The 14,455-nt window shown below is 40.4% G+C and overlaps 1 long non-coding RNA gene across 2 annotated transcripts; it reads right to left on the reverse strand.

Moving 5' to 3' along the window:
• Positions 1-1,778: 1,778 nt before the first annotated feature.
• On the reverse strand, positions 1,779-8,286 carry LOC118386457 (uncharacterized). Of its 2 annotated transcripts, XR_004826213.2 has the most exons (4): positions 8,112-8,286; positions 5,357-5,451; positions 3,189-3,290; positions 1,779-2,922 (listed from the first exon to the last, which is right to left on the reverse strand). It is a non-coding gene; the product is annotated as an uncharacterized LOC118386457 (long non-coding RNA). The 2 variants fall into 2 exon arrangements; XR_004826214.2 differs by lacking the exon at positions 5,357-5,451 and having other exon boundaries at positions 8,112-8,284.
• Positions 8,287-14,455: the final 6,169 nt, after the last annotated feature.

The following is a 14,455-nucleotide window of genomic DNA, read 5'->3' on the forward strand; positions in this document are numbered from 1 at the left end:
GAGCCATGAACAGCCTTTCAAAACACTTCATGGCTACAGACGTGCGTGCTACGGGACGGTAGTCATTTAGGCAGGTTACCTTAGTGTTCTTGGGCACAGTAACTATAGTGGTCTGCTTGAAACATGTTGGTATACAAACTCAGGTCAGGGACAGGCTGAAAATGTCAGTGAAGACACTTTCCAGTTGGTCAGCGCATGCTCGGAGCACACGTTCTCGTAATCCGTCTGTCCCTGTAGCCTTGAATGTTGACCTGTTTAAAGGTCATACTCACATCAGCTACAGAGTGTTATCACACAGTCATCTGGAACAGCTGATGCTCCTTGAAAGCGGCCAATCTACCCTTTAGCCTGAACGTCAACATTGCGTCAGTGGTCAGCTGGAGGCTCTGAGTGTTTTGTGCGTAAAAGACAAATGCAGCCATTGTTTCTCTCTTTCCTACTAAGAAGCCACCTGTCCCGGTTGATATATTATCGAATAGATATTTGAAAAACACCGTGAGGAATGATTATAAACAACGTTTGCCATGTTTCTGTCCATATTATGGAGCTAATTTGGAATATTTTTCGGCATTATCGTTTTCTCAGCCAAACGTGAAGAACTAACGGAGCTATTTTTGGCTACAAAATTAATTTATGGTAAAAATGAACATTTGCAATCCAACTGGGAGTCTCGTGAGTGAAAACATCCGAAGCTCAAAGGTAAACAATTTCATTTGATTGCTTTTCTGATTTTTGTGACCAGATTGCCTGCTGCTAGCTATGCATAATGCTATGCTAGGCTATTGATGAACTTACACAAATGCTTGTCTTGCTTTGGCTGTAAAGCATATTTTCAAAATCTGAGATGACAGGGTGCTTAACAAAAGGCTAAGCTGTGTTTGAATATATTTCACTTGTGATTTCATGAATATTAATATTTTCTATTAAGATTTTTTGTCCGTTGCGTTATGCTACTTAGTGTCAGTTGACAAGTGTCAATTCTCCAGGATCCGGGATGGGTAGATCCAAGAGTAATTAACTGATACAATATAAAAAAATAAAGAAAAACTCTGGAATGAGTAGGTGTGTCCAAACGTTTGACTGCTACATGCTTAATTCATTTGATTAATATTATGGTGTTTATATTTTTAGAAAAACTAAAAACCTTATGGGTTTCTGTTAGGATGGAACATAATATATGGTGCTGTACAACGTGATGGTGGTTGAGTACAGTACTGGGCTATTTAGCTAAATAATCCCTGTTTCGTGCGGGCACGCGGGAGACCGGTTCAATTTCCCGACGGGGAGGAAGGAGTAGGCTGTCCTTGTAAATAAGAATTTGTTCTTTACTGACTTGCCTAGTTAAATAAAAGGATATACTAACTTCAATATAGTGCATAGTTTCTATTTAGGTTCATGTCATTGTCAGTTAGAGACAAAAGTATAATCAGTGCTCTAACTCGCTGGTCTGGACCAATAAAGTGGTGACGCAGGGTACCGTACTAAACCACAGATTACCGCTGCATAATCGCAAAACTTTTAGTGGAGCAACCACTATATAGACAGCTACGAAGAATACAGATGAAAAATACCTAGGTAAATAGTGTGCTATATCAGCTTATCATGAGAAACATGGAAGTTTGCGCATGTATGTCAGATATTGTCTCAAGACGGCAACACTTACTGCCACAGACCATTGCAGATAAAGTTTAGAATTACAAAATGTTCCTTTCTACAGCTCTGCACCACAATAACGAGAACTTTGCAGCTTATAAAAGTATGTATTTGTGTTTTTGGAGCCTTTGTTACTATTTCCATCTCAGGAAGACTGCTGCTGCGGTAAAGTTACTCAAAACCTTGTGCTGTTTCAAAAAAAGTGTCTTCACAGTTCTATAACATGGCATTTATATGATTAGGGTCTTAAATACTGAAATTGTATTTTATTACAGTACAGTTAGCACAATAAAGTACATTACATTAGAATACAATAATGTATACTGTTCTCTATTGCACCCTACTGTAATGTACTAAAATCTAATTTGTGCATGCTAACTTAATCATACACCATAACATACAAGTGCATTGATACGGATGTCATAAGGTGAATGCACCAATTTGTAAGTCGCTCTGGATAAGAGCGTCTGCTAAATGACTTAAATGTAAATGTAAATGTAATGTACATAACATTAAAGTTCTGCAGTGGCAACATTGGTAACATTGTTACACATATTGTTTTAAAACAAGCTCACATCTCAAATGATTTTTGCCCAAATGAGCCTTGTAAAGACAATATAGAAACATGCCTTTCAAATTAAAACAAGCCATAAACAGGGTCACATCTGAACACTGAAAACATTGTGGCATAAACTAGACTTTAAGACAGCAACATTGATGATGTCTGGCTTAATGGCAACATCGTTGTAATGAAAATTTACCACTATTATCATCATCTGATCACTTGGTATAATTAATATCAAAATATGAGCTTGTTTCCCCCATTTTTTATCCTCCGGTGTATTTCATCAGAACCCCACCAAGAGGATCTAAATATTTGCTAACCACTTCCTTCTTTGTGTTCTTTCCTTGTGACCACCAATTACGATACCCTGAAAGATTGAACCATCTTTTTCCACTTTGTCAGTTGCATCAGACCTGAGCCGGTTTCTCCTCACCGCAGCTTAAAATGAAAATCGGGGAATAAAGAATCATTGGTTTATTTAGATGTTTCTTTCTATGCTTTCTAGTGTTCATGAAGGACTTTGCCAACAGTAGAACATTAACTCTATCGTTGAGCTGCAGTTGGCAGAAGGGCACCTTTCCATTGATTCCCCTCCAGTTCATGGTCTTTGAAATATCATGGGAGATTGTGTGCCATGATCCTCCACACACACTCTTTCACATCACAGCCACCTTTCAATCCCAAATAGTCAATCTGTAACCACACTGACAACAGAAAAGTGACCATAACATATGGATATTGTATGTCAATATTAAGTAATTCACCTAATATGAATAGCCTATTGGCTGCTGAAAAACTAGTAACTAGTATGTTTTTTTTTCAATATCAAAACACAAACACTATCTTAGTTTTGGATAACTAAGGCACAATACAGAACTGGATATTGGTCTCAGCTAATAATAGCAAAAAAAATGTAAGAATTATTATGGCTGATCAGGTCAGGAGATGGAAATGAAAAAGGAGATCTCACCATCTTCTGCCTAAACTCTTTGCTGGCCTTCAGCTTCCCATCAAGATGTTGTACATGGTTCTAATATAATTTCCTGCTTTGTCAGAAGATTCAGGAGCAGAGCTGAAAAACATGAAGGGTCTTAGTCTTTTAAACAATAAATAAACATTTAACAAACACAAAGAGAACAGCAATCTTCTCCATGCAATAGTGCTATTTTTACTGTCATTGTGCTGAGAACAATTCCTGGTCTGCCCTCTAGTTATGAAACATGTATACGTGTTTCAGAGTAAACTTCGTTATTTTCAAAGTATTGGACGACCAGGAGGAATCATGAAATCTCAAAACAGATCTATCTCTAGTATAACTTTTTGAAAATATGTTGCTGTTGTATGTTTTTGGTTGGGTAGGCAGTGAATTGGAGAACTGAGGATTTTGAATACCATGTTAATTACTGAAACAATTTTTGTGGATTTTAGGATTGTCTTTAGTAGTCATGTATTTTGACTTCAAATTGTGTAGATACTACACAAAATGTTTACAGGTTGGCAGGTCTGTGGAAAGCTCCCACCAGTTTTATCAGAACTAAACCCAAAACGACAAATTGTACCAAATGCACATGCAGTATTTTAATTGTACCTTTATTTAACTAGGCAAGTCAGTTAAGAACAAATTCTTATTTTCAATGACGGCCTAGGAACAGTGGGTTAACTGCCTGCTCAGGGGCAGAAGGACAGATTTGTACCTTGTCAGCTCAGGGATTTGAACATGAAACCTTTCGCTTTCTAGTCCAACACTAACCACTAGGCTACCCTGCCACCCCAATATATCTGTTGACAGTCAGAAAAAAGAAAAACTGCTTTAGCTATACTCATAAGGCATCGATAACAATATCCTGGCAAATTATCAAACTAATGAAGCCTAAAAGAAAAGGCTGTCAAACTTGCATTGGTCAGCATGTAAAGCTGGGTAGTGTGCAGCTTGACTGGATGATGCAAGAAAGAAGGAGAAGAGACTATGTGTCAGCCGTTACATTAAATGGGAGGTATTTTTTCGGAAAGTAAAGAATGTAATATAAATAAAGCCTTTTTTCTGAACTGGCGATTCGCAATGTTTAAATTTCTATTTGTTTTACGATGCATAATACATTTGGGGTTTGCGGAGCAATGCACTCCTATTCTCAACATTTAAATCAGGGAGCATAAGAACCAATTAATTGTTTTATCTTTACTCAGCACAATGTATTAATGCAAACAAATACTCAGTTGTTCACTTCAGTGGTTTATGGTCTATTTGCGTTCAGTTACGGTTCTTTGAGACACTGGGGTGGGGATGTAATCAGACTCTGCAGAGGCATTACTAGTTGTTAACCGTCTGGACTCCATTAGTTCAGCCCTACTGGAAATTGATAAAGTAAAAATAAAGTGATGATCCTAACCGACCTAAGACAGGGAATATGTCCACCATTAAATGTCGGGAATTGTGAAAAACTGAGTATAAATGTATTTGGCTTCCACTGTATATACACTAACCAATTTGCCAGGTTTAATTCCCATATCTAGTTCACTCTTTTTTTGTATAAAAATAATAATAATATTTTTGTTGAGTTTGTCTATCTCCCGCTACATACTGAATAGTTATTTTTGGTTCCATACAGAACCCTTTCTATACACCCACGGAACACCAAAATAAAACTTATACATAGCTGCTGAGAAAATTTGCCTGACATTATATGGAATCCATGCCTCTCCAGGTTGCTGCTGAGTTTTTGCAGCCTTAACAACATCATCGATTTTATAGGGAGGCCATTGGCATACACCATCTTTAACCACAATGTGTGTACCATACCAAATAATTTGTTTCAGTAAATTAAACAATGTGATACATTTCCTAAAGGGAGACAAAAATAGGAACACTCGCAGTACATTATAACATGTAATCCTTCAATTGACAGCCTCAAAATAATTTGGTTACAATTATACTGTACATTAGATATTACTGCTTTTATTTAAATAGTTCACCATTTTACAACTTTATATAGTTCTCCGACAACCATTACACACTGTAGATAAAACAAAATGTGTGATGGGAGCATGTAATCATGTTTACAAAATTAAATATGCTCATATGCACCCATCAACAAAGTAAGTAGCAACATCATTTTTTTAGGCTAAAGTAAGTATACTTACATAAATATATTACAGAGAATCGTCAGGGAGTTGGAATCGGGTTCCAGTTCTAGGACTGTATTGGCAACCTCACATATTTTTGCCGATTATTTTACCTGAAAGCATTGAATTCTTGAGGACAGGTTAGAAACCACATAGATTCCTAACTCTCAAGAGTCAAAAGGACACTCAAAATAGCTTTCAGTCTGTATCCTTTAACCACAATGTACTCTTTGCTTTCTGTAGAAATTACATTCAGGACAGAAACAACTTTGTTATCAATTCTGATTACAACCATCTCTCTCCGAGGTTCTCACGACTAATCCATTAATCAACAGCTCCTTGAACTGATGCACTACAACAAAACACTGCGGCACAGGCCCATCATGATGTGACTTCCTCAAGTATATTCCTTGCTGCTCTTCTTCATCATCATAACTAGTTTCCCCAATACATTTTCAAAGGGAAAGCCTGATATCAGATCTAAATGTCCATGTAGTTTGATATCTTCGCTCAGATGTACCAAGCCATGTATGTTATAAATGATAACTTCCTGACCTTACAGTGTCCAAATTGCTGAACAAATGAGACAAGTAATGTGTTGGCTAGGTAATTGATTGTTAAACAATATTCTTTACTCGCTAAAAGATATACACCAACAGAAAGGAATATGAGGTTGTCATACATGGCTGCAACTCATCCGCAAGAACAAGTGGCCCTGTGTAGAGTAAAAACTGATGCAGCTCTGTTGATATCCATCTTATTCTGTCATCAATTGGACATGGTTTTCTGGCAAACACTATTGGGATGTACCCCCTTAAAGCTACAAGCCTTTCCGAGATGAAGGAATCTTGACAGGAAGAAATACGACAACGCAGTGGACCACTCCTGTCCATCCACGGTCTCATGACCGCCAAACAAACTAAATGCATTTAGTCATGAGCAAAGCCTGTTACCAAATCAATATTAGTATCCGAAAGAGGAGACTGGTTATGGTGGTGTTCTTCATCCAGTAACTGTTTAAAGCACTCGTTGGTTCTAGGCCTGGCATGAACCCTAGGAAATGTATAGATTCCCCTTTGGTAGCACTTGTCACAGCCACTATATCCAGTGTGGGACTTCACACATTTTATAAAGGCTCTCGCTGAGGCATCACATATTACAGAAGTTACAATTAAGAAAACAAAAATTCCCATGAAAAGAAAACCCATACCTATGCTTTTTAACTCAGTGACCAGCTTGCTTATGTACACATTCAAAGAAGTTGGCTTTTAGCAATAAACACAGGCTTTTTGGCATGTCCTTGGGTAATTCCGAGTATTGGCTAAAACTGAATGGCAGAGATCTTAAAAGAGGTAGGCTATCAAAGTGAAGCTACAACTTAAAAGCATGCCCGTCCAGAACAAGAGACCATAGTCTTTGCAATAGTTTAATTTCTATTTTTATTTTACCTTTACTTAATTAGGCAAGTCAGTTAAGAACATTAACTATTCCAAAGTAGTGAAATTATTTTGTACAAAGTTTGTGCCCAGTAAAGATGGTAAATTCAAAGAATTAACAACAGGGCAGATAAGGCAATCAACGGAATCCTGAACTCTACAGCCCAGTCTTCCAGGCGGCCCATCAAGCCTTCACTCTCATCACCAGTAGAACTGTCTCCCTCACTTCTCTCACTGTCTGACAAATTGTCAACACCAGACCCTTCCCAATCCACCACTTCTACATCAGACATGTCCATATCTTCTGGAACACATTCCAGGACCTCTCTCTGAGCTGACAAAATTAACTGATTCATCGCTTTTTCCCTCAAATGACTTAGGGCATTACAATCTAATTTACTCCCCTCCATCTTCTTTCTTCAAATTACCTTCAGTTTGCACTTCTGAAAAATAAACCAATATATATTACATTTGTTTGTGTTTTTATTTAACTAGGCAAGTCAGTTAGGAGCAAATTCATATGTTGAGAGTTATGTACAAATAGTTAAATGCTAAGGCCAGTAAGTGTAGCTTTGTTTGGCAGGTATTGTAAGACCAAACCAACACTTTCTACCTCCAACCAAGGCCAAAACAACAACCAACACTGGGTATGCTTCAATCCCGTGAGGAGGCATGAAAATATTCAAAAGCTAGCTCATGAACAGTTCAGAACACAACTATTTTCAAGAAAGAATATTAATGTTGAATAATAAAAGATGTAGCTTTCATTTATTGTCATGGTTAAGTGATTTATATGATCTCTATTCCAGCATTAAACAGTTAACATAAGACGTGTTGTCCCTCAATTCAAGCTAAAAGCAATATCACAAAATCAATGCGATCTGACAAGATGTTAAGTCAGTGAATCAGATCATCATATATTCGTTCTGCCATACATGCCTTCAAACTACCGTAACATCACTTAAGTATGCCGTTACCTGAGGGAATATTTGAGGGGCTTTATGCAACTCCCTTAGGTAAGGGAAACACTGAAGACGTTTTATGCAACCGGGCCTAGAACCCTGTGCTCTCTGGTCAAATGTAAATGCACCAAATAGGGAATAGGGTGCCATTTGGGATGCAAACTTAGGTTGTATATTTCATCACCCAAGTATTGAGCATGTTGGGCACGGGATGAATTTTCTCCGGTATTTACAGAGATTCATCCTCAAAAAGAACCCTTTTCACCTCGCAAAATCAAGACAATAGGCTCCGCCCTGAGGTTTGGGTAAAACATAAATAGCTTAAGGGCCATGGAATGAGAAACTGCTCAGGTGAGCAAGAACAAACCGAGTTACCTTGAGCTGTTCAACGCATATCAACGTTCATTGGCCTGACACCGTTGGCAGTGACGCATTATGAAACAGTGCAATGCTTGCAGCTTGTGGGGATCAGCGTGATTATAAATGCATTACTCTTTATCTCGCTGGTGTCTTTTCCTACGGCTGCAAACACACCACTTCTTTAGGGAATTGAGTTCACAATATGTGCCACGGGAGGCTGCTGGGGTGAGGACAGCTCATAATAATGGCTGGAATGGAGTGAATGGAATCAAACACATGGGAACAATGTGTTTGATGTGTTCCATACCATTCCATTTATTCCGTTCCAGCCATTCCAACTATGATCCCGTCCTCTCCAATTAAGGTGCCAACAGCCACCTGCGGTATGCGCAGTAAACACCTGCTTTTTGTTTCAGGCTTTTTCCTTTTGAAGATACTCTGTAGAAAGCTGGCATTAGAAGGCGGAGAGATTGGAGCCTCTGCAGTGCGAAGCGCGTTGAGGGATTACCTTGCCAGATGCTTGTTCAGAGGACGAGACTGTGAATCATCTGACCTTAGCCTGTTTGGAAACAAAGATCATATGACTTGTAATATCACTGAAAATTGGGAATGAAAGCCTCTTACAATTGAAACAGAGATGTATTGTTTCAGGCTGGAGGTTGGTTTGGCTTCTGTGTGCTGTGTGTTTGCTCTTTGGGGCTGTATTTGTAATCACTCATGTTGGGAGAGAGGGGAAGGCTTTCTTTGAACTCAAAATTAACTAGGGAGCGCTGCAGAGTTGCCAAAGGGAGATTTAACATTGATGTGTATGCTGTACTTAATTTTTTATTTAACCTTTATTTAAGCATTGAGATCCAGGTCTCTTTTTTTAAGGGAACGCTGCATTACGAGACCCAGCAATTACACAACCAAGGCAGGAGCCTACGAAACACACACATATATATTTAAAAAACAACCACATCCCTCAGTGAAGAGGTCCTCTAACAACAAACATAATTGGCGAAAGGCACCAATTCATCCAAATGCAGGGTTTCCGCACTAACTATACAACAGGTCAACAGGTTTAAATGGCTATCCTGCACTTTATCCACCATTCATAGTGACAATAGTGGTAGTTGCATCATTTGTCCAGATCTCCAGTAGGCTAGCTCTCATTCCACACATACAATAATTCAAAGTTACACCAATTTACATTATGAATCCAAAAGAACAAAGGAGTTGATAGGCAGCGGAGAGAATGATGAAGACATTTTATTTCACCTTTATTTAACCAGGTAGGCTAGTTGAGAACAAGTTCTCATTTGCAACTGCGACCTGGCCAAGATAAAGCATAGCAGTGTGAACAGACAACACAGAGTTACACATGGAGTAAACAATTTAGCAAGTCAATAACACAGTAGAAAAAAATGGGCAGTCTATATACAATGTGAAGGAGGTAGGCAAGTAAAAATGGGCAGTCTATATACACATGATAAAATGATCAGATGATCAGGGCATGTACAGGTAGAGATATTGGTGTGCAAAAGAGCAGAAAAGTAAATAAATAAAAACAGTATAAAAACAGTATGGGAAAACCAATAGACTATGTACAGCTGCAGCGATCGGTTATCTTAGCTGATGTTTGAAGTTGGTGAGGGAGATAAAAGTCTCCAACTTCAGCGTTTTTGCAATTACCTAGTCACAGGCAGCAGAGTACTGGAACGAAAGGCGGCCAAATGAGGTGTTGGCTTTAGGGATGATCAGTGAGATACACCTGCTGGAGCGCGTGCTAATGGGTGTTGCCATCGTGACCAGTGAACAGATAAGGCACCTAGCATGGACTTGTAGATGACCTGAGCCAGTGGGTCTGGCGAAATATGTAGTGAGGGCCAGCCGACTAGAGCATACAAGTCGCAGTGGTGGGTGGTATAAGGTGCTTTAGTGACAAAACGGATGGCACTGTGATAGACTGCATCCAGTTTGCTGAGTAGAGTGTTGGAAGCCATTTTGTAGATGACATCGCCGAAGTCGAGGATCGGTAGGATAGTCAGTTTTACTAGGGTACCATGAGTGAAGGAGGCTTTGTTGCGGAATAGAAAGCCGACTGATTTTTGATTGGAGATGTTTGATGTGAGTCTGGAAGGAGAGTTTGCAGTCTAGCCAGACACCTAGGTACTTATAGATGTCCACATATTCAAGGTTGGAACCATCCAGGGTGGTGATGCTAGTCGGGCAGCAGGCAGCGATTTGAAAAGCATGCATTTGGTTTTACCAGGAGCAGTAGGCCACGGAAGGAGTGCTGTATGGCATTGAAGCTCGTTTGGAGGTTGATAGCACAGTGTCCAATGACGGGCCGAAAGTATATAGAATGGTGTCGTCTGCGTAGAGGTGGATCAGGGAATCGCCCGCAGCAAGAGCAACATCATTGATATATACAGAGAAAAGAGTCGGCCCGAGAATTGAACCCTGTGGCACCCCCATAGAGACTGCCAGAGGACCGGACAGCATGCCCTCCGATTTGACACACTGAACTCTGTCTGCAAAGTAATTGGTGAACCAGGCAAGGCAGTCATCCGAAAAACCGAGGCTGTTGAGTCTGCCGATAAGAATTTGGTGATTGACAGAGTCGAAAGCCTGGCGAGGTCGATGAAGACGGCTGCACAGTACTGTCTTTTATCGATGGCGGTTATGATATCATTTAGTACCTTGAGTGTGGCTGAGGTGCACCAGCTCGGAAACCAGATTGCACAGCGGAGAAGGTACGGTGGGATTCGAGATGGTCAGTGACCTGTTTGTTGACTTGGCTTTCAAGACCTTAGATAGGCAGGGCAGGATGGATATAGGTCTATAGCAGTTTGGGTCCAGGGTGTCTCCCTTTGAAGAGGGGGATGACTGCGGCAGCTTTCCAATCCTTGGGGATCTCAGACGATATGAAAGAGAGGTTGAACAGGCTGGTAATAGGGGTTGCGACAATGGCGGCAGATAGTTTCAGAAATAGCGGGTCCAGATTATCAAGCCCAGCTGATTTGTATCTGCTATCTGGATTTGGGTAAAGGAGAACCTGGAGAGGCTTGGGTGAGGAACTACGGGGGGGGCGGAGCTGTTGGCCGAGGTTGGAGTAGCCAGGCGGAAGGCATGGCCAGCCGTAGAAGTGCTTATTGATTTTTATCGGTGGAGACCGTGTTTCCTAGCCTCAGTGCAGTGGGCAGCTGGGAGGAGGTGCTCTTGTTCTCCATGGACTTCACAGTGTCCCAGAACTTTTTGGAGTTGGAGTTACAGGATGCAAACTTCTGCCTGAAGAAGCTGGCCTTAGCTTTCCTGACTGACTGCGTGTATGGTTCCTGACTTCCCTGAACAGTTGCATATCACGGGGGCTATTCGATGCTATTGCAGTCCGCCACAGGATGTTTTTGTGCTGGTCGAGGGCAGTCAGGTCTGGAGTGAACCAAGGGCTGTATCTGTTCTTGGTTCTGCATTTTTTGAACGGAGCATGCTTATCTAAAATGGTGAGGAAGTTACTTTTAAAGAATGACCAGGCATCCTCAACTGACGGGATGAGGTCAATGTCCTTCCAGGATACACGGGCCAGGTCGATTAGAAAGGCCTGCTCACAGAAGTGTTTTAGGGAGCGTTTGACAGTGATGAGGGGTGGTCGTTTGACTGCGGCTCCGTGGCGGATACAGGCGATGAGGCAGTGACATGAGTCATACAGCTCAAAAAGCTACCCTTCTTTATCTTGTTTAGGTTCAATACAATTACCTAAACTGAGCAAAAATATAAACGCAACATGTAAAGTGTTGGTTCCAATTTTTTTATGAGCTGAATCCTAGACATTTTTCATACCCATAAAAAAACATATTTCTCTCAAAAGTTTTGCACAAATGTGTTTACATCCCTGTTAGTGAGCATTTCTCTTTTGCCAAGATAATCCATCTACCTGACAAGTGTGGCATATCAAGAAGCTGATTAAACACCATGATCACTTCACAGGTGCACCTTGTGTTGGGAACAATAAAAGGCCTGTCTAAAATGTGCAGTTTTGTCAGACAACACAATGACACAGATGTTTCATGTTTTGAGGGAGCATGCAATTCGCAGGAATGTCCATCAGAGCTGTTGCCAGATCATTTTATGTTAATTTCTTGACCATAAACCGCCTCCAACATCTTAGAAAATTTGGCAGTATGTCCAACCTCACAACCGTAGACTATGTGTATGGCATTGTGTAGGAGGGCAGTTTGCTGATGTCAATGTTGTGAACAGAGTGCCCATACGGTGGCGGTCGGGTTATGGTATAGGCAGGCATAAGCTACGGAAAACTAACACAGATATATCATGACGATATGCTGAGACACACTGTAGTGCCATTCATCCGCCACCATCACCTCTCTGGATCTGTACACAATTCCTGGAAGCGTCCACAGCCTGCATACTCACCATACATGTCACCCACCAAAATCCAGCAACTTCGCACAGCCATTGAAAAAGAGTTGGACAACATACCATAGGCCACAATCAACAGCCTGATCAAGTCTATGCGAAGTAGATGTGTCGCGCTGCACGAGGCAAATGGTGGTCAAACCAGATACTGACTGGTGTTGTGATCGACGCCCTTACCTTTTTTTTATATGAACTGTAACTCAGTGAAATCTTCGAAATGGTTGTATGTTCAGTGTATATTATAACAAAACTTGTGTTGCTTGAATTTGCACGGTACTTTTATGTGCTAGGGTACTCCTATGTCTATACTCTGTATGGCTTATGATGTGTGGTACTGCGCCCGCGGTCAATGTATGCAGCCTCCTTCTGCTACTAACTTTTTTTAACGTAAAATATGTCTTTGTGATGGAATTATGTACTTTAAACGTATGCATAAAAACTAATACAATACATGAAAAAAGTTACAAAAATAGCATGAAGTATGTTTGCAAATTTGTTGCATGTTGCGTTTATAATCATGTTCAATATAGATTAGCCTATAACACCACAATGCAATGAATAATTCAAGTGAGTACAATATTCTACTCTAGGCTTTAAACTGCATTGAAAATGACATTTAAATAACGGCGCAAATGCCCTGTGATTTGAATGTTTCATTCCGTTTGGATCAGTTGTTGGTCGACTTTCAACGGTTTATAAGGTGACAGGCACAGTGGCAGGCTTGTCTATCCGGATTTCCCCCTAGTTGATCATTGTCTGCGCCGTTAGATGATGATGATGTCGCCATTATCTAGAACCGGTAGGAATCTGTTTTCTACTATTATACAAGATGCATGACCTATTTCTATAGAAGAAGCACATTTTTATTATCAGCTTCTTAGTGAACTCATATGCACGTTTTTTTTATGACTACCACAGTAGTATACGACTGCAGTTTCATTCCTTATACAGTACCAGTCGAAAGTTTGTACTATCTTCTACATTATAGAATAATAATGAAGACATCAAAACTATGAAATAACACATATGGAATCATCTAGTAACCCAAAAAGTGTTAAAGAAATCAAGATATATTTTATACTTTAGATTCTTCAAAGTAGCCTTGATGACAGCTTTGCACACTCTTGGAATTCTCTCAACTAGGTTCAGCTGGAATAATTTTCCAACAGTCTTGAAGGCGTTCCCACATATGCTGAGCACTTGTTGGCTGCTTTCACTTCAATCTATGGTCCAACTCATCTGGGTTGAGGTCAGGTGATTGTGGAGGCCAGGTCATCTGATGCAGCACTCCATCACTCTCCTTCTTGATCAAATAGCCCTTACACAGCCTGGAGGTGTGTTGGATCATTGTCCTGGTGAAAAACAAATTATTGTCCCATTAATCGCAAATTAGATGGGATGGCATATCGCTGCAGAATGCTGTGGTAGCCATGCTGGTTAAGTGTGCCTTGAATTCTAAATAAATCACTGAGAGTGTCACCAACAAAGCACCCCCACACCACCTCTTCCATGCTTTACGGTGGGAATCACACATGCAGAGTTCATCCGTTCACCTACCACAAAGACATGGCAGTTGGAGCCAAAAATCTCACATTTGGACTCATCAGACCAAAGGACAGATTTCCACCGGTCTATTGTTCATCGGTCGTGTTTCTTGGCCCAAACAAGCCTCTTCTTCTTATTAGCGTCCTTTAGTAGTGGTTTCTTTACAGCAATTCGAACATGAAGGCCGGATTCACGCAGTCTCCTCTGAACAGGTGATATTGAGATATGTCTGTTACTTGAACTCTAAAGCATTTATTTGGGCTGCAATTTCTGAGACTGGTAAATCTAATGAACGTATCCTCTGCAGCAGAGGTAACTCTGGGTCTTCCTTTCCTGTGGTGGTCCTCATGAGAGCCAGTTTCATCATCGCTTGATGCTTTTTGCGACTGCACTTG

Source organism: Oncorhynchus keta, chromosome 7, assembly GCF_023373465.1.
Source record: "Oncorhynchus keta strain PuntledgeMale-10-30-2019 chromosome 7, Oket_V2, whole genome shotgun sequence".
Lineage (NCBI taxonomy): Eukaryota > Metazoa > Chordata > Actinopteri > Salmoniformes > Salmonidae > Oncorhynchus > Oncorhynchus keta.